The 26,189-nt window shown below is 38.4% G+C and overlaps 2 long non-coding RNA genes across 3 annotated transcripts; both read left to right on the forward strand.

Moving 5' to 3' along the window:
• The first annotated feature begins 2,119 nt into the window (after positions 1–2,119).
• LOC112569089 lies at positions 2,120–3,170 on the forward strand. 2 transcript variants are annotated; one of them, XR_003100295.1, is made up of 3 exons: positions 2,120–2,142; positions 2,382–2,453; positions 2,938–3,170. It is a non-coding gene; the product is annotated as an uncharacterized LOC112569089 (long non-coding RNA). The 2 variants fall into 2 exon arrangements; XR_003100294.1 differs by lacking the exon at positions 2,120–2,142 and adding an exon at positions 2,152–2,209.
• A 14,983-nt stretch (positions 3,171–18,153) lies between these two features.
• Positions 18,154–19,960, forward strand: LOC112569246. The gene is made up of 3 exons (XR_003100344.1): positions 18,154–18,485; positions 19,198–19,350; positions 19,883–19,960. It is a non-coding gene; the product is annotated as an uncharacterized LOC112569246 (long non-coding RNA).
• Positions 19,961–26,189: the final 6,229 nt, after the last annotated feature.

The raw sequence follows: 26,189 nt of genomic DNA on the forward strand, positions 1-26,189 counted from the left end.
GAGAAGAAGATTGACTAGCCACACCTAAATCATGAATTATTTCAAGGTAATATATTTAAAAATAATTATCCATAAAATCAGTACGTCAAATTCCGTCTAATTGTTGTATTTATGTTGATAACGCTTTGTATAGAGGCGTACCACAGTGTAATGACGTGGTGTAAGCTCGCGACTGTAGAGATTGACTGGCTTTGGCGCAGAATAAAGACGGAGGGACAGAACTAACCGACTCTGATATGGAACTCAAGGAAGATTATAAACATATGTTTACAGTATCTCGGTCCTTAACAAGCAACCTATGGTGAAAAAATATAGCTTGTTTGTTAGAAGGCAAAACAGAAAGGATATGTCCGATACTGCTGAACAGGTCAATTCTGGAATAAAAAGATGGATTTGTTACATCGATGACAACTGTGCGAAAAGAATCAAAAATTTCCTTAACTGGAAAAATGGATGTTAGGCTCCGGAAACAGGGTGAGCAGAGTTATGTATGTGGAAGAGGTCCTCATGGATCATTTCAGTTTTCCTCACACTGGAGCTTCATTTTGTTGCCAAAGTCGTGTCTAGGTTGGGAGTTACGGGTGGAACGACTGTGAAGATCGAATGTGGGCTAACGGACAAGAAACTGAGTATCGTGTTGGCATCATGTGAGCGTCTTAGGACCAAAGCTCGTTAACGAACTTCTGTAAATCGTTTTTGACCATAAAACAAGCTCTGACCGGACAGTTCACCCTCTTACGGTGATAAGCTTTCGCTGGCAGTGAACAGACTAGACAAAAACTGAATGAGTGTTAACGAAACACGAGAAGCAAACAGATTAAAAAAGTATATTGATCTTCACAAATAAAACAAGTAGAGGATGACGAATCATATGCGTCAGTGAAAAAACTACGACAATGAATAAGTGATTGTTTTGCATTTTATTTCACTATCATCGAAACGTGATCGTTGACCGCAAGTGAACTGTCGCCCATAATATGTTTTATCGCTTTTATTATAATTAATATTGCTTGAATGTGAAAGGATTGAACACAAGAGTCTGTCCCTCGTTATCACTTTTCTTTCGGCACAGCAAAATACGAAAAATACAAAGAGAAGAAAGCAAAAACGTAGCAAGTTTTCACGCAAATAATATTTGAACATATCTGGTCACAACATAAAACAAGTTCTACAATTTTCAAGTTTGCGCTCATCTTCACAACTGTGGTAACCCCTAACGACTTCATAAAGACAATAATAACAAACAATAATGAGATGGATTTGATGGCTATTTTCCAGACATATATTTTATTTTAAAAATATGACCTGATATATTTCACCATTTGTGGTGGACTTTGTCATCACACGAAAAGGAAAAATATCAAATATCCCATCTTTAACTGACAGAACATAAACTTGAAATGTTCACGTCTTTTGGTGACAGCAGATCTTTATCTCTTAATTATATGCAGTTGTAAAAATAAAATTAATCTCCTATACCAGTCTTTTTGCGTTCACCCAATGATTGCAGTAAATAATTAATTGGCTAAAGGTTTGGTGCAAACAATATTTAGGAAATGAATCCCGACTTTCACCTATGTAAGGTTCTGATGACTACTACATTATATGGTAAGTAAAATTTAAGATAGCAAAGGTAATTGTAAATACTGGATTTAAAAGAGAATCTTTCAAGTAGCGAGGACGTGGCGGTACTGTCTCTCGAATCTTTTTTTTTTTTTCACGATTTTTGGGACGGAAACTGATTAACGTCTCCTTGATGGTGGCGGCAAATGACACCCGCATAGTCTCTACCCCTTTAGTGTTAGCCTCAAAGCCTCAGGTATCCCCAGCCAATGATCACTACCCCCCCAACACACACACACACATACACCATTAACAACATCCACTCCACCTCTCTCAAGCGCTTAGGAAGCTCTCCTTCAGTTTTCTATCCTGACCCAGGTTGGGAGGCTAGTGGGGGGTGGGCAGCTGGTTGAGGTGGGGCGGGGCGAGGCTTCACAAAGAACAAGAGCTGTATCATCGTATGCGTGTACGTGTGTTTAGTACTATTCTCCGCTCGGATAATTATCTTACCATGCGATAGCAACGTCAGCTGCCATGTGCGTCACGTGAGAAATGCCGTCACATGATCTTGATACCAAGGTAAGAAAAGCTTTCGTTAATTTAGTCGCTGTAAGAGGAACCAAACCGTACATAACTACCTGTGACGGTAGGCAGTTCTGTGTGTGTGTGTGCGCGCGTGTGTGTAAATGGACAGACAGGTAAAAAGTATAGATATTTTCCTTTTATCATTCAAAGACAATTGAATCATATAGTTAGGTATCTTCGGCGAATAAAGAGTCTTTATAACTAGATTAAGATGTATGATTTTTCTCTTCAAGATGAGGGCGATGATGCTGTTGATGCTGTTGATGCTGGCATTGGTCACTCTGTCTGGTACCTCGACGCTGCCAGTAAGTTGAATGAATCCAACTACCTGCCGACAACATTACTGAATTCAGTTTAGTTGTATATTTGCGAAGGTTTCTTTCTTCTTCTGACAGATTGTTTCCAAAAGCTGCTTACTTCACTATCACTGAATTTACAAATTTAAAATAAATAGCTTTTAATCTAATCAGCTACTTCGTGATATTGTGGGGATGGATGAGTGAACAGCTATTCACATGTTTCTTTATTTATTAAGAAATAAGTTATTTTTGTATAATAACTGTTTTGAGGTTTGTTATCAATGTCGATATTTTACATAAATTCGTATTGTTTCATCGTAAATCTGTTACCGGTAAAAAAATATAGGTTTATTTAGAATAGTTTAAATTTGTCTTTTCTGCAGGTATGTACATGCATGTGTGGGTGTTTGTATGTCCGTCTGTGTGCGTACGTGCGTATTGGTCGGGGGTTGTATGTTTGTGTGAATGTTTACACGTACGTGCGTTACAGTGCTATACCAGAGGATCAAAGTGCTGGATTTTTGGATTTGGAAAATTATTTTCCCATAGTTGCTGTCCAGGTCTGACGTGTCTACCTAGCCATTCTAGTCCCAGGGTCTACAGATGCATGTCATTTGATGTCTTGTTCTGACATCTGTAGCGGTCGACGGTTTATGCGAGTATAAATTACAGATGTTTTACTGCTTGGACTTGACATCTCCACCTGCCGAACCTCTAAGCAAGTGTCAGGTAAAACAACGAAATGGAGAATATTCACATCACTTTAACTTGTTTGGAGAAAAGAGCAAAAGATTGCTTTTCGGTACGAAATATCGGTTTCCGCCATCTTGAAATTTGGATCTCGGGATACGATTTTTCCTACACTACTTTAAGTGAGAATAAACCAATTCAAACTCATTCTTTCGTTGATTTATAAGCAGAAAGATTGATTGCTTTCAATGCAATTTTTAACGAATGCTTGAAATGAAATTGATGTAGAATTCCGCAAAAAAAATTCTTTCAGTTTCCCCTCTCTTTCTCTCTCTCGAACGCACACCCACACATCAAATGGAAAATTCTTTAGCTAACGTAAATACGCTAGGAAAATTCTGTGTATGCTTATAAAACATATAAAACATTAAAATGGTTCTATCATTGGACTAATTATAGAGAAAGATAACTTGACAATCAATAACAACTTCTTCGGGGCAGACTGCTTTGTATTCTTGTAAGATCTTTATGGGATAGGCGAGAGAACGAGAAAAATAATAATTATAACATTTATAAAGTGTATTTCTCCAAATGGTGGAGAGCTGGATGCCCATAACAAGACACCAGGACAAGTGGGAAAGAGGCTGTGATATATTTGTCAAAATCGAGTGTAAAGTAACACAACACAAGGAACATTCACCGGGGAGGAATACAAGAACGTTAAGAAAGCAGAGATAGAGTGTGAGGGAGAAAGCACAACAAGATGGACTAAATATATAATTTCATTTCACGACATTCACGGTAAAAATCGAAGACAATCTATCAAAAATCGACGTTCAATTCTTGGATATCTTGAAAGTTCACAATGACATAAACACATCTTTACATAAGTGAAGGAAGGTGTTGCCGGACTTTTCTATCGCCAAACAAACAAAAAAAAATTGAATAATATGAAATATTTAAAACATCACGCAATCAGCGTCATCGTGACTAACAGCGCGCTGGCTGGCTGAGCGGCGGGCCCACGAGATGCTGTGTATGATGAGCGCCACGTCGACGTCACGTGACTACTGTCGTAAATGTTACATATATAAACAGATCAGAGGAACCGTCGTTTCATTCGGCAGAGGCTGAACATAAGTGCCTGACCTAAAGATCTGTGAAGGTAAAGAACATGTCTGAAGTTTAACACTGAGTTACATGTTTACGTGTATGAAACTCTGCGTGTGTTTGCTATGAATGTATTTATGCATAAACGAAATGACGAAACAGCTGATGACAGATGACAATAATGTAAAGCAGTTTCTACATAACTTTAATTTTAAAAAAAACCAGCTTGTTAAAAATTATTCTGTTTTTTTCTCCTGCAGATGAGGCTGCTGCTTCTTTTAATGCTTGTGGTCTCCTTGTGGCATGTCTTTGATAAAGTAAGTAAACATAATTTCTTGCTTTCCTTTTGACATATTTAAGCTTACTTTTTCAAGCTGATGCTTACTACATATACCACACAAGTTAGCTAATGCTGAACACGTAAAATTACAGAAATAAATTCCGCAATGGGGTCGTTGATACGTCCACACAACAAAGAGACATATAGCTCGCTGTCTCTTTATCTGGTGCGTGCGCAGGTGTAGATGTGGAAGATGAGAGAGAGAAGGCAAATGATGAATGATTGTAGGAGTGTAAGTGCTAGTAATGAGTGATAGAAACGATGCGAACATATTTATCGCACTTCATGTTATTTACATATTTCCTTGTGTATATTGTACTGCGAGGACGGAAATGTATACCACGCCCTGCTCTGAAATGGTCGTCGACCCACCAAATAAATAATTTCATCTCTTTATCTCACAAACACACACACAACAGAGAGAGAGATGAAAGAGGAGTGTAGACAAATTTCTCTGTGGGAGTGGGATGAAGGTGTGGGTGAGTGCGTGCAATCATTTGCTCGACCGCCAAAAGTGTTTGATTCTGAGTTTACAGCCATCCTTAAAAGACACGCAGATTCTGAGATCAGACATTGTAATCGTAATTCTCAGACAGTTACACTTATGATTATGTGCATTACTTGTAAAGATTGCTGAAACATTAAAGTATGCTTATTTAGTGTCAGAGTCCCTTTTTTAGCCGATAATCTGCAGAGAGAGAGAGAGAGATTACACGTATATTGTGATCATGGTGAACAATTGTTAAGATGGTTTGCGCAGGCATTTCTGATCCCTGTCTCTCATTTCAGCCTCCCATAGAGCGCAGAGCGCCCATAGATACAGGGCCTCCTGTTAGTAACTTTGCAGAACATCCTGATGTGGACACCCCATACCTGCTGGTGCCACAAATACCCGAATGACAAGTCCGGGTTGTTTACATCAACGAGTACAGCCGATAAGCAAATGGACTCACATCGCCACATCATCCATATCATCGTGCATCGCTGGCCGCTGGCGCTGAGTCTCATTATGTTTACAGAGCTGTCTCCCTGAATAAACTTTGAAAGCTACTATCGATTCTTTTTTCGAATTATGTAATATTTGTTAACGCATGCTTCGCGTGGTGAATGAAGTGACAGGTGGCGAGTAATGTGGCCAAAACATGCTGAGGTTCTTTACACAGCCTTTGCTGTAGCTCGCAATGACGCTCGTGTGAGAGACAATGACAATGACAATGACAATGACAATGACAATGACAATGACAATGACAATGACAATGACAATGACAATGACAGTGACAGTGACAATGACAATGATAATGACAATGACAATGACAATGACAATTCTTTATTTACGAGGGGTAAAATAAGCAAGCTTTTTTCCTGTCAGCCCTCGCCCTTTACAGGGAAGGAAATTAACTATATTAATGAAGAAATTAAGCATTATATAAAAAAAAATTGTAGTAAGCAGAAAGAAGGGTGGATATGTACATGGTGATGGTCAATAAGATATATGCATATATTCACAAGGTCACCTGGAGTTGGGAGGAATCTCTAGAGGCCTCATCTATATGTCTTGAAAGTCTTTAGATAGATGGCGTCGAAAGCAGTTCAGGGAGTTCAATTGATGGAGGGGGAGGCTGTTCCACTGCACGCCTCCTGAGAATTTCAGACTTGATTTGAAGAGGTCAAGTCTAGGAATGGGAATATTCAGTTTTGGGAAGGTTCTGTAGTTATTGGAGGAAAATAGTAGAGATTGGAGAGATCGTGCGTGCGTGTGTGTGTGTGTGTGACGCGTACTTTATAATGTCGTAAATAATATATCACAAAAAATCACGAACACAATATGAAGTGACACGATAAGCGTAAATTAATTTACTGTCATTTAGATAACATTATTTCTGTGTTTTCGTATCTAGACAAATTACAAAAAACAACAGCCTTTGGCAAGACGTTTGCCTGTCATAATCATTCCATAGACCCATAGACAGATGCTATATAGTACACACACACACACACACACAGACATGCATACATCTTTGCTGACAGTTTCACATTTTATTGTATGGTGATTGAGATTCCCCCCGCACGTGAATCAGACTTGACAAGAATGTAATGGGTGTTAACAAACACGGGAGATGCAAATGTACTGTAATTAAAACTGATCGTTATACGCAAGTGAACTATCGCCCTCAATTTATCTTATCTCTTTTATTATAATTACCCCTTAACGACGGCGTTAAAACAATAATAACAACATTAATCAGAGGGATTATTTATTTATTACCAACAATATTTCTCGATTTTTTGGTGTGGACTTTGTCGCCATTCAGAAGAGAAAATATTTAATGTCCCATCTCATGTTAAATGTGAACGTCCATTTGTGGTAACAGAGATTTATCTTTTAATTATCTACATCGGTAAAAATAAAATTGATCTTCTATATCAGTTTTCAGCGTTCTCCAAATGCTTGCCGTACATTGGCTTAAGGTTTGGTGCAAATAGTATTTAAGAAAATGAATCCCGACTTTCACCGATGTAAGAGTCTGATGACTACTACGTTGTATTGTAAGTTGACTATGTAAAATTAAGATAGCAGAGTTCATCGTTGTTACAATGTAAATAGTAAAGTACATCTGCTTTTTGCTTAACACTTGAGGAATCATTAACTAATATTAACTGCAACCATTTTCACAACTCTCAACAATTCTGAGAAATATTGTCGCGGCGGAAGCTCAGAGAGATCAGGAAGGTTAAATACTTACTATTCATTAAACAATCTGTATTAAGCCTAGATGATCAGAACATTACTGTAACGATTCGCGATTGAGTCGAATCTAGTTAGATTCATTTTTATTTTTAACTTTCCCTGTGGTCAGGGAAGAGCAGTCGCGCGAGCGCTGACGTAGCTCTGCGTGATGATTCTTTTGCGTCATATAGTGAATGACGTCAAATGAACTGAGCACAGCGTAACTAGGGCGAGGGTAGGCTATGGAGAGCCATGGAGTACTCGTGATTGGTTGAGAGAGTCTCCAAGAAAGACGGTTAGGAGGTCGTCCTAGTTACCTGGTCGCTAAGGGTGCCTGATTGGTCAGGAAGAAAAAAAGAACGAGTTAACCTAGGAGATGTAACGTCTCTCGAGACAGACGAGACCAAGCAGTTGGTGTGTACAGAGCTCCGTGGGGAGTGTACAGTATATGGTTAACTGCCAGCAACGGATAGCCGACGTGCGTCCAGTGGAGTATTATCGTGTGGAGTATTACCCAGTGCGGTACAGTAATCAATCCAAGCGGAATATAATATCTTCGCCGATACGGATTTTATCTTTTATCTTCACGAACTGCGTGAAGAAATTCAGTGGACTTCACAGTTAACTACACAGTTAACTTCACGAACTGCGTGAAGAAATACAGAGGATTAACCTGCTGGTCCAGTGATTTCGTCAGCGCCAACCGTCTGAGAAACGTTTGGAAGAGGTTGACGCTGGAGGGGGTAGCGTTCTTTTATTTTGTTTTATCCACACCTCATCGCTAATTAATTTCATAAACATTAAATGTGTTAATCGTTGGCCGGACCTTTTTGTTGGAAAAGGTGAAAGAGTGCGGCGAGCGTGGTTTACATGCAGATGTTTACACGCGCTCGCAAACACATTCAACACACTCTTTCGTAAAACGTTACAATTACAACATCTCGTAATTTAATTAACTAATGTCAGCTTTATGCAGTAGCAATTTTTTAAGAAGAAATACATTGGTCACTTCTTCCTTCCTTTTTGTCCCTATTCGTACTAAAATAGTCAAGTACTTACTATTCAGTTGAGCTGTGTCATGATTCTCCGATTATGTGTTCGTCATGCGTTTTACAACTAAAAGTTATTGAAAGGCTAAGAGTATCAATGTGTTCTAGACTATTTGACTACTTTCGTTTAATTTCGAGGTAGAAAATAAAACTGTCCTGACTGCAGACAGATATCTATCAATGATAATTACAAAAGTTATGATTTATCTTTTTTAAGTAAAATCTGTTTTCTTGAGCTAGATGAGTTTAAACAATTTAAACCTTTTAATCGATTTTTAAAAATTATTTTGAGAACACCTGGACGATCGTTTTCTGTTAATTGTTTTGCAGACTTACTTTCATATCACGTGGGTTTACCTACTCAAGTGATAACAGGTGTCGATGCATTAGGCTTACCACCCAAACCCCTCTCCCTGGCACAAAACAAGACCGAGAGACAAAAAGAGAAATAAAATCAAAGAAAGCTAGATACTAGAACTTTAATAGAATAGGTCCGAGTCCATTTCGAGGGGAGAGTTAACGACCATAAGCATTAACATCTTCATCATTATTGTTGAAATGCACGAGAATATAAAATACCCGATTGATTAACTTATTCAGCTTTTAAGGGGAAGTAGTCTGTAATGTAACATTTTCGAAAGGTTCAAGTAGTTGCTTCCCTTAAGTATTGATCAATGCAAAGAGAGAAGTCTTTAATGATGCTACCCTTACTTATGAATGTAGAAGCCTTGTGATCTAGACATCTTAATCGAGTTCAAACAAGTACAATAAACATAAACGACTAAATAACGGTTAGCAGGAACGTGAAGTACGGCAGAGATAGTGAGAAATGACAAGATGTTGTGGTAGTTGTTTAAGAACGAGATGCGTTTTAAGAATGAGGCAGGCTATTTCATATACAGGGGCCATTAGCCAGCTAGATGCACTAACCAATTACACTCCAAACATCTCTAGTCTGATAAGGTGAATAATGAGCAAACTGACTTTCAAGGTTGGTATGGAACACAAGGAAGATCTACGAACAGAGAGTTACAGTAGACGAGCTTAGACAACACAAATACCGGCATAAGCTACTTGGTGGAGGCAACACAGATGTTGGATACTGGAGCAGTTTGAGAAAAAAATGGTTTTGCAAACTGTGTTGACATGGTTCTTAAAGGGAAGGGATGTGTCGAAAAGAGCTTAGAGAATACAGACAGACTGGTAAAAAGTAATAGTGGATCTGGAGAAAGCTGTTTATTTCTGGATTCGGTCTTCCCTATCGCTGTGACCGCTCCGTAACGGTCACCGGTAAATCAGTTGGAGGCGGTGTTTGTTTGTATGTTAACGAAAGATACTGTAAAACTGTAGAAGTGCGTGAAACAATCTGCACCCCAGATATCGAACTGTTTTCAGTCTCCCTTCACCCTTTCTATCTCCCCAGGGAATTTCCACAACTGTTCTTTGTCAGGGACGCGTTCACTTCTCAATCTCATACACCGTCACACATCACTCGAACTCACTGATGGCCTTATGTATGCACGTCCCCACGCGTGTTCTTTTAGCACAGATATCACAAAGATTTGACGTGGGCAAATACAATATATATATATATAATTCAACATTTAACATTAAACACATACACTATTGCAAATAATAAACGGTGTAATATCGGTATAAATGTCTTTAGAGGCGTCGTTCAGTTAAGTTGGTCGTCTGTTTCTCTTTCAAAAAGTTCTCAAATTTCTACTTACAGTTTGGCTGCTGTTATTCACACTTATCCATACTTCCACACTGTCCGAAGCAATCGCCCAAGAATAAACTTTCTGGTAAAATCCTCCCGGAATTCACATACACAATAATGCATCCCAATGTTAATGATCGTAGTCACTCTCCTTTTCTGACTTCACATTAAACAACGATATACCTTTTCCTTTACGACATGTCCCTTCTTAAAATCCACAATCGTAGGATTCTTATGTTCTCTGTCTTAACACAGTCGTACAATGATGAGCTCTACAGTTCTTCTCTCACAATTTTCAGTTCTTATAAGGGGTAGATGCTTTCTTGCCCGACATCTAGGTGGCGACCGCAAATAATTATCCTGGAACAACACACAAGTTCCCAAAACGGACAATCCATACACTCTGTCCCCTTCTCGTCTCCTCTCCCAGCCGTCTCTGTATCCACACGTACAGTCCGACCGCTCTTCAGTTTTCCGCCCGTCCTGTCTCCCAAAAATCTTCTCCGTCGTCTCGGCGGTTTCGTTGGGATTCCACACTCCCAGTGAGTCCCTCAGTAGTTCCTTGACTGGGCAAGCAACTAGTTTACTTATTACCGGTCCCTGTATCCACACGTACAGCAAGAACTCTTTCCTGCGTGTCTTTCCTCTCTCTCATCTCCCGTCGTCTGCTCCTCTTCCAAAAAATTTTAACTCTCCCTACAATCCAGTATTGCGTCATATAATGACGTCGGGTTCTGACGCGAAACCACGACGCAGCAAACACACTCGCATACTGGTAAGGGCAATAATCTTCGACTAACAACAGACAGGGGCAACAAACCCTGTTCCTAACATTGTTCACAGTAGTGTATATTCACCCTAGAGCGAATGCTACGTCTGCCAGGAGGGTCATGATGTGACACATTTATAACATGTGATTGCCTAGATGAACTGACTGATGTCATTTCTTCTTATATCTCCTTTTGTGTTGATTCTCTGATACCCTGTAAAAACATTGTAATATTCCCTAACAACAAACCGTGGGTTACCAGGAGCCTGAAGAGTGTTCTAAACACGAAAAACGTTTTTTTTTTCCACTGGCGATGCCTTGGCAAAGAGATCTGTGCTTAAAGAAGTAAGGGAGGCAATAAAAAGAGCAAAAAGAGAGTATAAAGACAAGATAGAGTTGGGTTACTTTGCCGGCGAACTTCGTTAAGCCTGACAGGGGATTAAGTCTATGGCTTCTGTTCATCAGAAGGTGGATTGTACTAGAAAATCAGTCAAAGTTATTGGCGTGAGTGATCGGAACTTGCCAAATGTTCTGAACAACTTTTATGTACGTTTTTAGAATCATGATTTTTCTGATAAAGTTAGGGAATTCAGTCACTTGTCCCTAATGATAACATAGTAATTTCTCAAGTCGACGTGACAAAGCTGCTTAAGAGGGTTAGGGTTAACAAGGCGCAGGGGCCAGATGGAATCTGTGGGCGGGTCTTGCATTGGTGTGCTGTTCAACTGGGTGGAGTGTTTCAACACCTCTTTCAACTCTCTCTTGACTCAGGGTACATTCCTACACTCTGGAAACTCTCTACTATCATCCCACTCCCCCAAAAAGCTAATCCTAATCAACCTAATGTTTTTCGGCCTATAGCACTAACTTCCCTCATAATAAAAACCGTTGAGAAGATTGTCAAAAATCTCATCTTAACATTTGTAGAGATTAAATTGGACCCACTGCAATTTGCTTATAGGAAGGGTAGGGGTGTTGATGATGCCAAGTTGTTTATTTTGAACACGCCTTATAAACATCTGGAAAAGCCCAAGACCCATGCCAAACTACTTTTCGCAGATTTTAGTTCTGCATTCAACACAGTGCAGCCATACCTTCTATCTCTGAGACTGATATCTGGTTTTGACCTACCACAACAACTGGTCTTGTGGATAGTGGATTTTTTGACATGCAGACAGCAGAGGGTGTATGTTAATAGTAATTATTCCAACATTGTTGTCACAAACACCGGGCCCCCACAATGTTCTTGTCTATCACCCTTGTTGTTTATCATGTATACTGACAGCTGCAGGAGTATGCTACCTCATTAAGTTTTCTGATGATACTGCACTGTTGACTCTTTTACAAGAACATAAGACAGATCATGGTAATGCCTTGACTGACTTTGTACAGTGGTGTGATGAGAACTTTCTTGAGTTAAATGTAGACAAAACAAAAGAATTGAACATAGATTTTAGGAGAATCAAAGATGTTTTTGTTTCATCAATGTGATACATAGCAAACCTGTTGAAACTGTCACCTCTTTCAGGTACCTGGGAACTGTTTTTGATTGCCAGCTTAAATGGACTCGAAACACTGAACACATTGTCAAACTTGGCCAGCAAAGAATGTACCTTTTGCGGAAGATAAATAGTTTTTCAGTGAGCCAAGCAATTTTAGGCCGTTTCTACCAGTCTTTTATTGAGAGTCTTTTATCCTTTTCATTTGTATGCTGGTTTCGTAATCTATCTGTCCATGATAGGAATAGTTTGAATAGCATTGTTCACATCTGTTCCAAGATAATTGGTATCAAACAGAGGGACTTGACTTAATTCTGTGACCAACAATTAGTTAGGAAAGCTTCCCGCATTCTGTCAATACCTGAACACGTGTTAGCGAAGGAATTTGTTTTATTAAGTTCAGGTAAGCACTATGCCATGCCAGTATGCAAAAGCAATAGGCATCTGAAATCTTTTGTACCATCAGCAGTCTAGCTACTCAATCACAGATGAACTGTCAGTGGTGTGTGTGCGTGTGATGTGTAGGTGTGCATGGCAATGATTTAAAAAATTTTTTTATTAAATTTATATTGGAATCAGAGCACAACTCGATGTCTGAGGCAGAACGATCGTCTTTTAATGGTATGCACATGCGCACTTAGACAAAAATCAGTATATCGTCTTTGGCATAAAACAAGCTGTTGCCGACAGTTTACATTAGTATGGGGATGAGGTTCTTGACAAGAATGTAATGAGTGTTAACAAACACGAGATGCAAATATACTGTAATCGAAAACTGATCGTCACACGCAAGTGAACTATCGCCCACAATTTGTTTTATCTCTTTTTTACAATTAATATTCCTTTAATGTTAAAGGATGAAACACAAGAGTCTTTCCTTAGTTACCACCTTTCTTTCGGCACGGCAAAATACGAGAAACACGTAGAAAAATGAAAACTGTAACTAGTTTAACGCAAATAAGTCTAACTATTTTAAAATGTGTGGTCACAACATAACACAAAGGTAAATTCTCAAGTTTTCTTGTCCCGATCAAATACAAAACAAGCACAAAAAACTCAGCGCTCATCTTCAAAACACTGGTACCCCTTAACGACGGCGTTAAGACAATAATAACAACAATAATCAGAAGGATTTCATGGCTGCTTTCAAAGACATAATTTATATTAAAGTTATTACCTGAAATATTTCACGATTTGTGGTGTGATTTTGTCGTCACTCGAAAGAGAAAAATATTAAATGTCCAATCTTTGACATGTTCACGACCCTTTGTGGTAACAGAGCTTTATCTTTTAATTATCTGCAGTGGTAAAAATAAAATTGATCTTCTATATCAGTTTTCAGCGTTCGCTAAATGCTGGCAGTAAATAACTAATTGGCTAAAAGTTTGGTGCAAATAGTATTTAAGCAAGACAAAAAATCCCGACTTTCACCTATGTAAGATTCTGACGACTCCTAGGTTATATGGTAAGTTGACTAAGTAAAATTAATATAGCATAGGTAATCGTTGAAACAATGTAAATAGTAAAGTACATCTGATTTTTGCTTAACACTTGAGGAAGAGTTAGATAATATGAACTGCAGATATTCTCACAACTCTCAACAATTGTCAGAAATGTTGTCATGGCAGAAGCTCAGAGAGACCAGGAAGGTTATTTCATTTGTAACAAAGTAATTGGTTGAGTGCATGCTAAGAGCAAAGATAAACCTGAATGCATAATTTGTACAAAGTACCTAACAGTAAGACTGACGTTCTCATTCTGACCTGGACCTTGAGGGATTTACATAAATTCCTTCTTATCACGACCTTTTGTACTTACTTTGTTGATTTGTGTGCTTTGTCGAAGTAAACTGCTGTTTCATTGTCGATAGTTCTCCCAATCCTGAACAAATACACTCTGATGGTGTTTTAAATTGTCCCGAAATTACCTGACTAATCAGATATAGGAACTATATCTTCAACTTAATCTCTGTCATAGGACCTATTTTATGTAAAATATTAACCACTTAGTTTCATTATCGGTGACTTAAGTTAGCAATATCTGATGCACGTTGATGTATTACAATTATTGGTCATCTAGTTTCTAGTTACCAACGGCTAATTGCACTAAAAAGTAATAAATACATATGTAAGCAGAACTTTTACATTGTTTCTAAAGTAAATGAAAAAGTAAATAGTAACAAATTGAGTGAACATGCGAAAGCGGGCTTCTATAGACAGGACGCATAAGACTATACCTTCTAAACAGCTTGGCGAGACGAGCGTTAGAAGAGTTGATTCTTTAAAAGTTTAACAGTGCTACATAATCGTTTTTCTTCCTTTTTTATCTCCTTCTTCCTTAGTCGATTGTCGTGATGATAATAATGAGTTTGTGATTAATCCAAAAAAATGCAAATGAGTAGAAATAAAATCGTAGAATAATACTTATGCATCTTTATTTTATTTATTTTATTTTTTGTTTTTTGCTTTTTTGTTACAGATGGTTAACAAGCTGACAACCATGAAGTTACCCTTATTACTTCTTTGTTTGATCTCTTGTGTTCAGTCCAAAATCACGAAACGGTAGGTGACGTGTGTTTAAGGTGGTCATTACTATAAAAAATGTATTGCCTAAATAATAACAATTCTGTTACAGGATAGTATATGCATTCGCATTTACTGCATTAATCAATTATTCAACTGTCGCATATTTTTAATGACCATATATTGAAACTGACAAGGTATAGGTTTAGATGTCGTATTGATCATGCTGCGATGGTATTGATCTTTATGGAAAAAGGGAGATCATTTATTCTAACCCTGGTCTAATACAGACTTAACACTTCTTTTGGATTCATTGTTTCCTTTTTCTTTAAATTGTTACATTCTACTGCAAATGGTCAGAACAGAACATGCTATTACCTTACTGTAACACAGAAAATAATAAATTTCATCTACAAGTGAACAAGTATCTTTCGCATTTTGATGACCACTTCCCAAGTGTCTGGCTCTTTGCCCTGTGGATCCAAGTCATAGCTAAAGTGTCTTCTTTACTCTCCAAGAATGTAGAGTTAAATATTTTCATCCCAGGAGTTCGGTTCGTAGTTTATGGCATTTGAAATTTAAACCTTTAAGTGAGGTACGACACGCAAGGAATTCTTTTACAAACTAGGGTTACTTCCCCCCTTACCTTGTGTTTACACCAGATGAGTATCCTTCCGCCCTCAACCTTACTTGCCGAAAGTAGTCCACTGGGGATACACGTTGGCACCTGATATTTGAAGATTCCCCACAATAGCCTGACAAGCCTACAAATAATAATCTTTGTAGTCTCCACTGAAAAATAATAACAGTCTTTGTAGTCTCCACTGTCAGCAGCTGAGATGGCGTCTATATCTACAATTGATCTTCCCAGACACTTTTAGCACTTCTCTTCGTCGTCCTGCACATTTGCGTCGCAGTAGGTCCTTCTTCTTCCCCCTAATTCCCAACAAATTCTTCTGTAATTAAGGGATACTCAAGGCTTGTGATAAGGCTCTGGCGACGGTCGAACGTTTCAAAAATATATTAAGTTACAATGACAGAGCACGAGAGCAACACAGGAGAAATAAATGATTCGTTTATCACTTAATTACCACTTATTAGCACTATTTCGGTTACCGATGTTTATAAAAATTGAAAAAATCCAGTGAAATCGACCTTTGTGTCCTTTCGCCGAGTAACCACGATAGCTTCCCGAGATAGAAGACTTGTCTCCTTATGACATCAGTCTCTTTATGACGTCAGTCTCCTTATGACGTCAGTCTCTGACATGAAGTGTCTGTGGTCATTGGGAAGATTTTGCGTTGGATTAGTGATATATTAGCATGGCATGGTTCTCACTATGGAAACCACACGTCATAGGGTCACATGACGGAGAACGAGATTTAGTCGAAGCAAAAAAGTCCCGTGTCATTTCTCTTATTAAACACAACATTCTACTAAAAACCTTCAATATTTTCCACATGAGCACACATATACCTAAACGAGATTCAAGTGGTCTTACTCTTTACGCCAAAGACGTCTGCCTTATATCTGCACTCTAGTGAACTCCCCTTGCTCATTTCTACCTCAACTTCCACACTTTTCACCTTAACGATATGCACTCGGAAGCGCACATGAACTGCATTTCTGCATCATGTGTTATCAAAATCCTAATTTTATTAAAATGAAATCAAATAAAAAATACATTTAAGATTCTTAAAAAATTAATTATAAATACTTTTTCTAAATATACAATTTGATAAATATGGAAAAATACGCGCATGCACACTATCAGACACATAAACTTTGATTTGCAGACACAAATACAATTCTTTGGATCACTTGCTAAGACAATAACGATTACGGACTGACAATCAGTCACAGATAAGTAGTCTCACAGACATTGACACATTTGCAGACTTTATAATATCCTTTTCATAGTCACTTTAATAACAGCCTCACAGATTAACACACAATAAATTTTTATTCTTCTTGCAGTGTCCCCGTCGCAAAAGCCAAGGTACAAGTACTTGGCGGGGACAACGACCTGTTCGGTTACAACATTCTGACAGGATGCCCTCTGACATCAGGACGTGATCCGGGCTTTACTCGCCACATCTTTTCCCCTACAGGTCACGTGACCCAAGACTTTCGTTATAGCATGCCCAGTGAGTTGATTGTCTCCAAGGATGTTTCATGTGATGCGGTGTTTGCGTCCACTGTTGTAAAAACGCCGTACGAGTTGACCAAGCTGCTGACTCGTACCGCGCAAGTATATAGTCATCAGTGGGGGCCTCCCTTCTCGGCAAACCAACACTTTCGGAAGCTTCTCTCAGATTTAAAACAAAACATTTTGGTCGTTTCAACTGCTGTTTGCAGTTTGTATGACGTTACTTTGCATCCGCAACGTCCATCTTTTCATTCATCTTTCCTGGAGTGGGTCCTTATGCTCAATAACACTAATAACGAGGAGATATATCTAGCGTTCCTTCACACCTACGGTACACACTTTGTCTATAGGGCCCGCTTTGGGGCCTCGGTAACAGTCGTCCACAAGATAAATGATCAAATGTATGGGCGATATACGCACGAATTGGTAAGATCATATGAAAGCCACTACTCTGCAGCGCTTTTTGGATTCGACTAGACCCTGAACGATCATCACTACGATGTAACACCCGAGTTTCAAGACGATTTGGAGACTACAACGTTCAGTGTCGGTGTTCCTCTACCATATAAAGGTAACGGCCTGACTTGGTTGACAGCAGTTAAAGACAATCCCAACCCAATCGACTACGAATTGAACACTATAGAGGCTCTTTTTTCGGACACCTTAATAGGTCATGAAAGTTCTCTACAGAGTTATGACATTGACTATGCCACCATACAAAATAACATCATGGCTGTCAAGACCAAATACTGTCAGACTTTTAGGACAGCAAATCTCCTTGATGACTGTCAAGCTACTTCAGGTTTGACACTAATCTCCACAAAGTTGATTGGTAGCTCGACACCTAGAGCCGTTGCTAACCCCGATCAGTGTAATGAGGAATGTTATCAACTTCCGGCGTGCCTAGCTGTGACATTTTGTCCTGGGTGTGACATTGGAAACGTCAGCAACCATTGTCAAATGTTTAGTTCTGTCGAAATCCAGAGTGCAGTGACCGACCGTATGTGGAAGACGACACTATTTGTTAATAAAATGGAAACAGTTGTAAGGCTTCAAGACACAACGGTTGTTGTCAACAGATATTCCAAGACTGACATCCCCACCATCACCTCCGTACAGGACTGCTACCCATCTTGTATTGAAGATGCCAAATGTTTTGCCTTCACCCTATTTAAGGTCTCTGAGTCCACAATTAAATGCACGCGCCACACAGGTTCGCTTCTGTCCCTGACACAGGGAACAGGTGTTAGCGTGTACTTCGTCTCTCCGCTGGTGAAGAGATTAATCAGAAGTCAACAGACGAAAGGACTTGTTACATCCACCATGAAAAACGACTGGTACGACGCGGTCTGTGTCATCAACAATGAGTGTCGTCAGAACAACTCGATGTGCTTTTTAAACAGGTGCCTCTGTCGACCAGGGTTCTTCTTCTCACCACGTGACAAGACGTGCTCTGACAGTGAGTATAACGATGTTTTAGTCATACTATTAATTGTGTTTCTATTCATCTCGTACTCACGTTTTCTAGTCAGCGTAAACAGGACTGACCAACACAGGAAGGAGGGTCTAAGGTCAAAATATTGAGTAGTGGAATTTTGTGATTAGACGTTTTAGCCAACACACATGAAGGGAAGCTAGGTGCTAGAACTTTCCCATTAAAATTACAATTTTGAATTTCTTTACCGTAAATTTTCTAATGTGAAATTCCTTTAGATTAAAGAAAAAGAGTTGAATTTTTCTTTTTATTTGTGAAACTATTATGATCTCATTTGTAAACGATCTATACCACCTTTAAATAGTGATATTTAAGTTTTTGCTGTATTTCAGTTTGGGTGATAGAATTGAAAAACAGTTTACATAGAATTAAAAAGAAACATGGGTTACTGAAAGCTGGTTCCAGTAGTAGAGTGACGCTTGTCTTCTGGTGTTAATCAAATATAACCCTGTGCTCCATTTTTTCTGTAAGAAACTTGTGTTTTTGATACCAACATCCATTATTTTAAGTTTTCGAGAATTTTCTCTTTAGTAAAGTGCTTTGAGTCAACCTTAAATGGTGGGGAAAAGCGCTTTACAAATCAACTTATTATTATTATGATTATTATGATTATGATTATTAGGATTATGATGATGATGATGATTATTAAGTTACTGAGCGCAGTAATCTGTATCAGCATGTAGTCCAGCCGACCTGCACACCACCTTCGTGGAGTATCCTGAGAGCGGAATCAGGGGACATAATATCGTGGCTCGGGATGGAGTTAATTTGCAGACGTGCAAATCTCTGTGTAACAGCATCAGGGATTGTTGGTCCTTCGATTTTAGAAGTTAGTATTGCTGTTTTTTTATATATATTTGTTGATCCTTTTTTGTTGGGGAGTCGTAGACCTAACAGACTAACAGGCTACATTTAATGTAATGTTATGCTGTTCAGAGACCTAAGACATTGACCGTTAGGGTACATTGTATTTACTGTTATAATAGACATAGATTCAACTCACTGACAGTTTAAAATTAGTCCAATGTTCATGAATTTTATATTACAGCACATATTGTTCTAGAACTTTATCTCCATAAGTTGTAATGATCTATGCGCATTTTGCAATATATTTGTAATTTATTGGGAGTAGGATATAAAATTAACTTCTTCAATGTAATCAGGAGCTAAGCTTGCTAGTGTATCTGTCACATGTCAACCAGGTATCAACAATGAGTTATTTGTAAAAGGCGACCTTTTGAATTATGTTCTTTATGTTATATACATGTCAGATGTTGTGATTTTTCATAAGATGTCGTCAGACTAGATGGATTGTTATGATTGTGGCAGAGATGTAACAGCACTGCCTATGTTACTCTTAGCCACAGGAGGGCGCTGCCTGCTTCATGACATCGTCTCACGAGAAGGTTTTTCCAGTCTTCAAACCAGTAGAGGTTGGACCCACTACCAAAGAACATGCATGCAGTCTCCTGCCTTATACCCTGGACAATTGTGGTACAACGCAGGTTGCCACAGCAACGCGGACTGTCCTGATCCCAACAGCCGATGCATCTCCAGTACATGTTTGTGTATTCCAGGATTTGTATTCTTGGAAACCGATACCACGTGTCATGCTGCAGGTAAGTTTTTGATATTATTTGTTACTTTAACTCACCAGCTTTTATTTAAATATGGTCAGTGTCTTTGTTACTGAAATAGTGCAGATTTTCTTAGCTTATTGGAGTATGCTTGATATTATCTTATTATCTACGGAATCGTCAGATATATATCACTAAGGATTTGCATTTTACATTGTCACGATTACTGATGTGGTTTTTTTCGACACACTCCCTTCTGAAATCTGTAAGTAAAGAACAGTTTATTGCTGTAAGCTGTCCTGTTCCTGTGCATCTCGATATTCATGATAAAGGACTTTACACATTCAGAAAACACTCAAGTCTCTACTAACTTTGACTTAACAAAATTTAAGGGAAATGAAGAGACGAAGGAGAGAATTAGGCTATGACGAGAGATTTGGTATCTGTTTTGCAGATGGAAATGACATGCATCATTATTTTTGTTGACAAACGATCTCCTATAGTACTTAAACACATTTACAGTATTGATGTCAGTACTCGAGTGATATTGTGAGATCTGGAGTATTGTGAAGTAATGGTTTCCTGTTCTTATGTACTATTAAAGTAACAATTCAAGTATTCGAGAATAATATTTCAATATACAATTATTCTTAAATTAAAGTCGTGTATCTTTTCGATAATGCTGTTACTAAAAGATATCTACCAAGTGATATTGTCAACATTTTATCAACATTATATCTAGCAGGTGTCATTTAACAATTATTGTTGCTGAGGGTCTCACTTTCTCTCAGTCTGATACATTTTAAACAGGCAGGCGGATTTTTAGATATTATTCCTGAGTAGGTGTCACTTTATGTATGTAGCTATGTATTGGGTGTAATCGGACAGACAGGATTAAATCAGATTTAAACATTTGCTATATTGTAAATCTTTCTATACATGGGATGCTCTGACCAGGTATAAAGTAGTACATGAAAAATTACTTTGCAAAAAAATTTCAAGAAGTGACATCGCCACCATCACATTTTAAATTATCAAGATCAGTAAATGCGAAAGACATAAAATGTTAAAACTATTTCACTTTCGGGAATAAAAAAGATACAAAAACTGCGTTGACATCTTCATTTCGTGTCAGCAGCATCTATCTCAGACCTGGGCAAAGGCCCGCCCGCTGGTCCGCCCGCCAGTATATATGCTATATATACAGTATTGGGTAAAACTGAGTTAACTATATTAGTCCGGCCCTTTAAAACCATCTCAATTTCTCATGCGGCTCCTTGGGAAAATTAATTGCCCACCCCTGATCTATCTAGACTACCTTTCTCGGTAAAATTGTTTTTTGATTGTTCTTTGTCACATAAACGGTTGTCAATAGGGTCATGTCTAGACTGGAAGAAAACAGGAGGCAAGTCAGGTTCCTACTTTATTCAACTGCCAGGAAAGAAGGAGCAGCTAAGAGTCTGGTGTGACATGGACTCTGACAATGGCGGCTGGCTGGTACGTCACGGTGTTTGTGTGTGTCACGTGTACAATTCTGGGAAATTCTAAAGGTGCTTTACATCTCTTCAGATTTGTCCATGAGATGTGTTTTACAAGGATGTATTATAGGTAATTTAATGTAGTCCAGGCTTGAAGTGGGCATGAAATTAATAACTATTCTCGTAATTTGTCCGCAACATCGATTACAATAATTATCGCCATTACAGCAATAACTTATTTTATAAAAGCTGGTAAATGTGAAGTATTAGCGATGTAACTGTCAACAAGTGACATAGTTTACAAGTGTTAAAGGTAACAACCGTGTGTCATGGTCAGGTTTTCCAGAGACGTCGTGACGGGTCCGTGGACTTCAATAAGAACTGGGTGGAATATGAAAAAGGCTTTGGTGACATCACCGGGGAGTTTTGGCTTGGCAAGACTTCTTTTAAATACGCCTCTCAGTTACCTGCTCGTTTTCTCTCTTGAAACGAAAAATAAATGACTGCATGCATTTTAAGGAACTGAAAAAGTATGAAATTGTTTAAGTAAATACACCCACATTGCAGTTTTCTCAATGTTCTTTGTTTCTGCTCCGTTCAGGAAAAAATAGTAGTAGTGGTTATGTATACACGACTACCTACATGTCTTAACGTTGATATGCTTTTAAAAAATTACTTTTCAGAAAGAAGAAAATGTCTGGCTATATTCTCCGTTCTTTTGTTCTTTTCACCATATATCAAAAGCGGTAGATGTAAGATAAAAGACGATTGTTTAATTATTCACAGAAAACGTGGGTAATGAACAACACTTAGAGTATTGTCCCTTACACTGCACGGTAATTTACTGTGAAATTTAGAATTAGACCAAATATATTTTGTCTACTTGTCTCTTTCCAAGATTTTGATTGAAATTACTTTAAATTGATAATAAAAGCCATGAGCAGATATTTAAACATTTTAATAGTAAAAAATACGGGAAAGCTTTATTTTCCTTAAAACATTTATATTTTCGTGCGTGAAAGGAATCAGCTTTCACTTTCCTCTTTTGTAAATGTTCGTGGTCTAAGAGTGGCAATTAGTGTAACATCTTCTTCTATTACTTATAAAGGTTTTAATTTAAATGTTTTACTTTAGGTTTATCGAATCTTCACGAGCTGACCAAAGAAAACCAACACCGACTGCGTATTGACATTGGGCTACAGAATGGTAATCGTTCTATGCTAACTACGCAATATTCAGGGTGGACGGTCCTGAGACGAGCGTACAGACTACACGTGTCCAACTACTCGGTAATGCAGGTATGGTGTACAGCAAAATGTCTGAAGGTCAACCTGGACGAGTGTTATTTTGATGGTAAATAAATAAATTTAGGTGGTTAGATTCTCCATTTAGGGATATGATGAGTATGTGAAGTTGACCATGCTGAAAAAATCTTTTCGAAAATTACTAATGACTTTTACACCTTGTAACACAGCATCCTTAGTTAATTCCAAGCTTTGTTTACCTTGAAACAAACAGAAATCAATACGAGCCCCACTTAGAGATGTATACTTTCCCAAATAAGTATTGGCAAAAACAATAGTTATAACATTTTTCCTTCTCACCTACCCATACGTTTGTTGTGCGCCCAACCTTTAACGCCATTGATATCCACCAAGCCTCCTGTTCGCCGTTGCCCTCACTTTCATTATCAAAATGGACGACCGGCAGAGCGCGGGGCGGGAACAAGTGCTATCAAATTTGTCGCTTTATTATTATTATTATTATTATTATTATTATTATTATTATTATTATTATTGACTTTCAACATTGACACATGTTACAAAGAACTGAACACGCGGAGAAAGGGGTAGAGGCAGACGATAAAATAACTAGATTGAGAGAATACAAGAACAATTGTCTCGTTTTGTTTTTCATGATTCTAAAGGTTTTTTTTTCGAAAGTAAGTCGGCTCAGGTATGAGAAAAAGTAAACTATACCTCCAATCCCATAACGCTCCTGCAATACATACGCCAAACTTATAACTGCTAGAAGCCACAGTTTTTTCTATTATGCTATTTAAGGTTTTATCATTCACATTGTGTGCCTAAGGAAATTTTTAATGAATACTGTTCAAATTTTAAGTTTAATTAAGAATGAGGTTACTTTCTATTTTAATGAAATGTTCCAAATTTAGTCTGGCTGTAACTATTTATGCATCCCTCATTATCATTCTGTGATGATAGTGGCTGCTGTTGAAAAAATAAATGTTTATTTTAATTTTGATTTAACACTAAAGATGTAACTACACTTGTAACGCAAATACAAGCTTAGGGTATAGAATTTTCAACGCAATTCTACTACTGTACGTATACGTGTATGTTATAAATTTACAGAAGACAGTTTATACCTCGTCACCTACACAATGAAGTTCTCAACTAAATGACCGAGACAATGCATAGCTACATTCTCAAACCACTGTGCTCGAGATTCAACGTGCTGCTGGTTGTGTTTGCATCCCTCTAACCTCAACGGCATCTATGGGGAAATAGTTTGGAAAAGGCAATCACTTGGAACAACAAAGCTGACTTGACACTTCATCAACATTCACATACAGTCGAGATGAAACTCAAAGAAGTGTGACAAAGGCGCCATCAAGCCTGCCTCTAGGTGGTGATGATCATTGCCTTTTTTGTCCGCCATCAATGTATTCAATGACATTACAGACGGGCAACCCACTGAGTTTAACAGTGTTTGCCAGTCGCTCCAGACACTATAATATACGTTCTTCTGTACAATGATGGCGCGTGTAGTGTCATAAATAAAGATCAAAGCAATCTGAAAATTGTTGTTGTGTCTGTGTAGTACTCGACATAATCATCATAACTAGCGCGCAGCAGAGCAGCAGTACTTATTTTAATGTCTAGTAATTTTAACATATGATGCAAGTCTTATTAGCTGTCGTCTCGTTCTCATTCTCAATGGCAAACATCGTGAATGAGAGAATCGTATAATAACATATAACTTAGTATTCATCTGTCAAACCTCAGCGCAAAAACGAGTTGCTTAGGCTGCAACTAGTCGTAGTGTATAACTTCGAGAGAGGACCACTGACACACACTGTAGATATATATGTTCGTGTTATATTTTTTGTTCGAGCCAAAGACTACTCACGAGGTAGGACACAAACAAACACCTCTAAACTTTAACATTGCGCTTGATCATCTAAACTTTGCATTTTAAAACAAAGCAAATAACCTGATGAATAACTTATTCAGCTTTTAAGGGGAAGTAGTCTGTACGTAACAGTTTCGAAAGGTTAAAGTAGTTGTTCCCTTAAGTATTATGATCAACTAAAGAAGATAAAAGTGCTTATAGTGAGCTACACCCCAACTTCCACTTATGAATGCAAAGCCTTGTGATCTAGACCTTCATCGATCTCAAACACAGTACACATAAACATTAAACGAATAAATAGACAGGAGCAGTGAAGTAAAATAAGCAGAGATTGGAAAAAGTTTATGTTAAGGGAGAAGACAACAAACAGTTACTGGTAGACAGTTAAGAACGAGTATGCGTTTAAGAACGATGCAGCTAATTCATATACAGGGCCCATAGCCAGCGCCTAATGCAAAGACCAATTACATCGACTAGACCAAACAGTTCATCTGGAGAAGTTGAAAAAGACAAACGACCTTCAACGTGTAGAACACAGGAGATCTATTGAAGCAAGAGAATTAACAATTGCAACGAGCTAGACAACACAGCAATGCCGGCATACAAGCTACTTGGTGGATCATGGACAGCACAGATACCCGCTATCCCTCACAGTTGCACTGTGTTGATATACTACCTGGTCATCTTGTAGGGAAATGAATGAGTGTCGAAAAAGTAGCTTAGAGATTTTGACGGAGTGTAACAAAGTAAATAGTGGATTTGAGAAAAGCCATAGATGATGCTTACAGAGGCAGATTTAAATGTATATTTGCAAAGCTATCTGGTAGATTTAAATTTTTCCTTATTTCTAGCCAACAGTAAGTGTTTGACAGAGTCAAAGGACATCATTAATACTGGAAATAGACGTGTATTGGAAAGCTGGCGAGGTAGCAACAGGCAGGCCCGTTCTCGCCACCCTGCCTCCGGGGGCTGGCAAGCATAAGGGACACGTGCGGGCCCCTGACGCACTGTTATCATCACAACACAAAAGCGCAATGTATCCTACCTGCCCATAGACAAAGAGCTTACCAGCCATACCACCCCGCAAAAACTCTCTAACGTCAAGCATGTTACTCATATGTGTAAAGACTCTTTGAAGAGCTCCTCGTCCCGCGAAACACGGTACCTGAACTGACCTGACCCGCTAAAACCGTGTTAGCAGACATAATCAGTAGGTAGCGGAAAAAAATATATTGATGACAGAACATTATGTGCGGATATATAAAAATCAATATATTCCCCCACTAGAGACATTTTATCCTCGTCACAAATGTGTCTGTGTAAGGCCTCGAGAGACAAACGATCGTCCATCTATTGTATGCGCATCGTCACTTCGGACAAAAAAGTGTAGTATTCTCTCTTTCTAATAAACAAACTGTTGCTGACATTTACATTAGTACAGAGTGAGAGCGTCACGT

This window comes from Pomacea canaliculata, linkage group LG7, assembly GCF_003073045.1.
Source record: "Pomacea canaliculata isolate SZHN2017 linkage group LG7, ASM307304v1, whole genome shotgun sequence".
NCBI classification, from domain to species: Eukaryota; Metazoa; Mollusca; class Gastropoda; order Architaenioglossa; family Ampullariidae; genus Pomacea; species Pomacea canaliculata.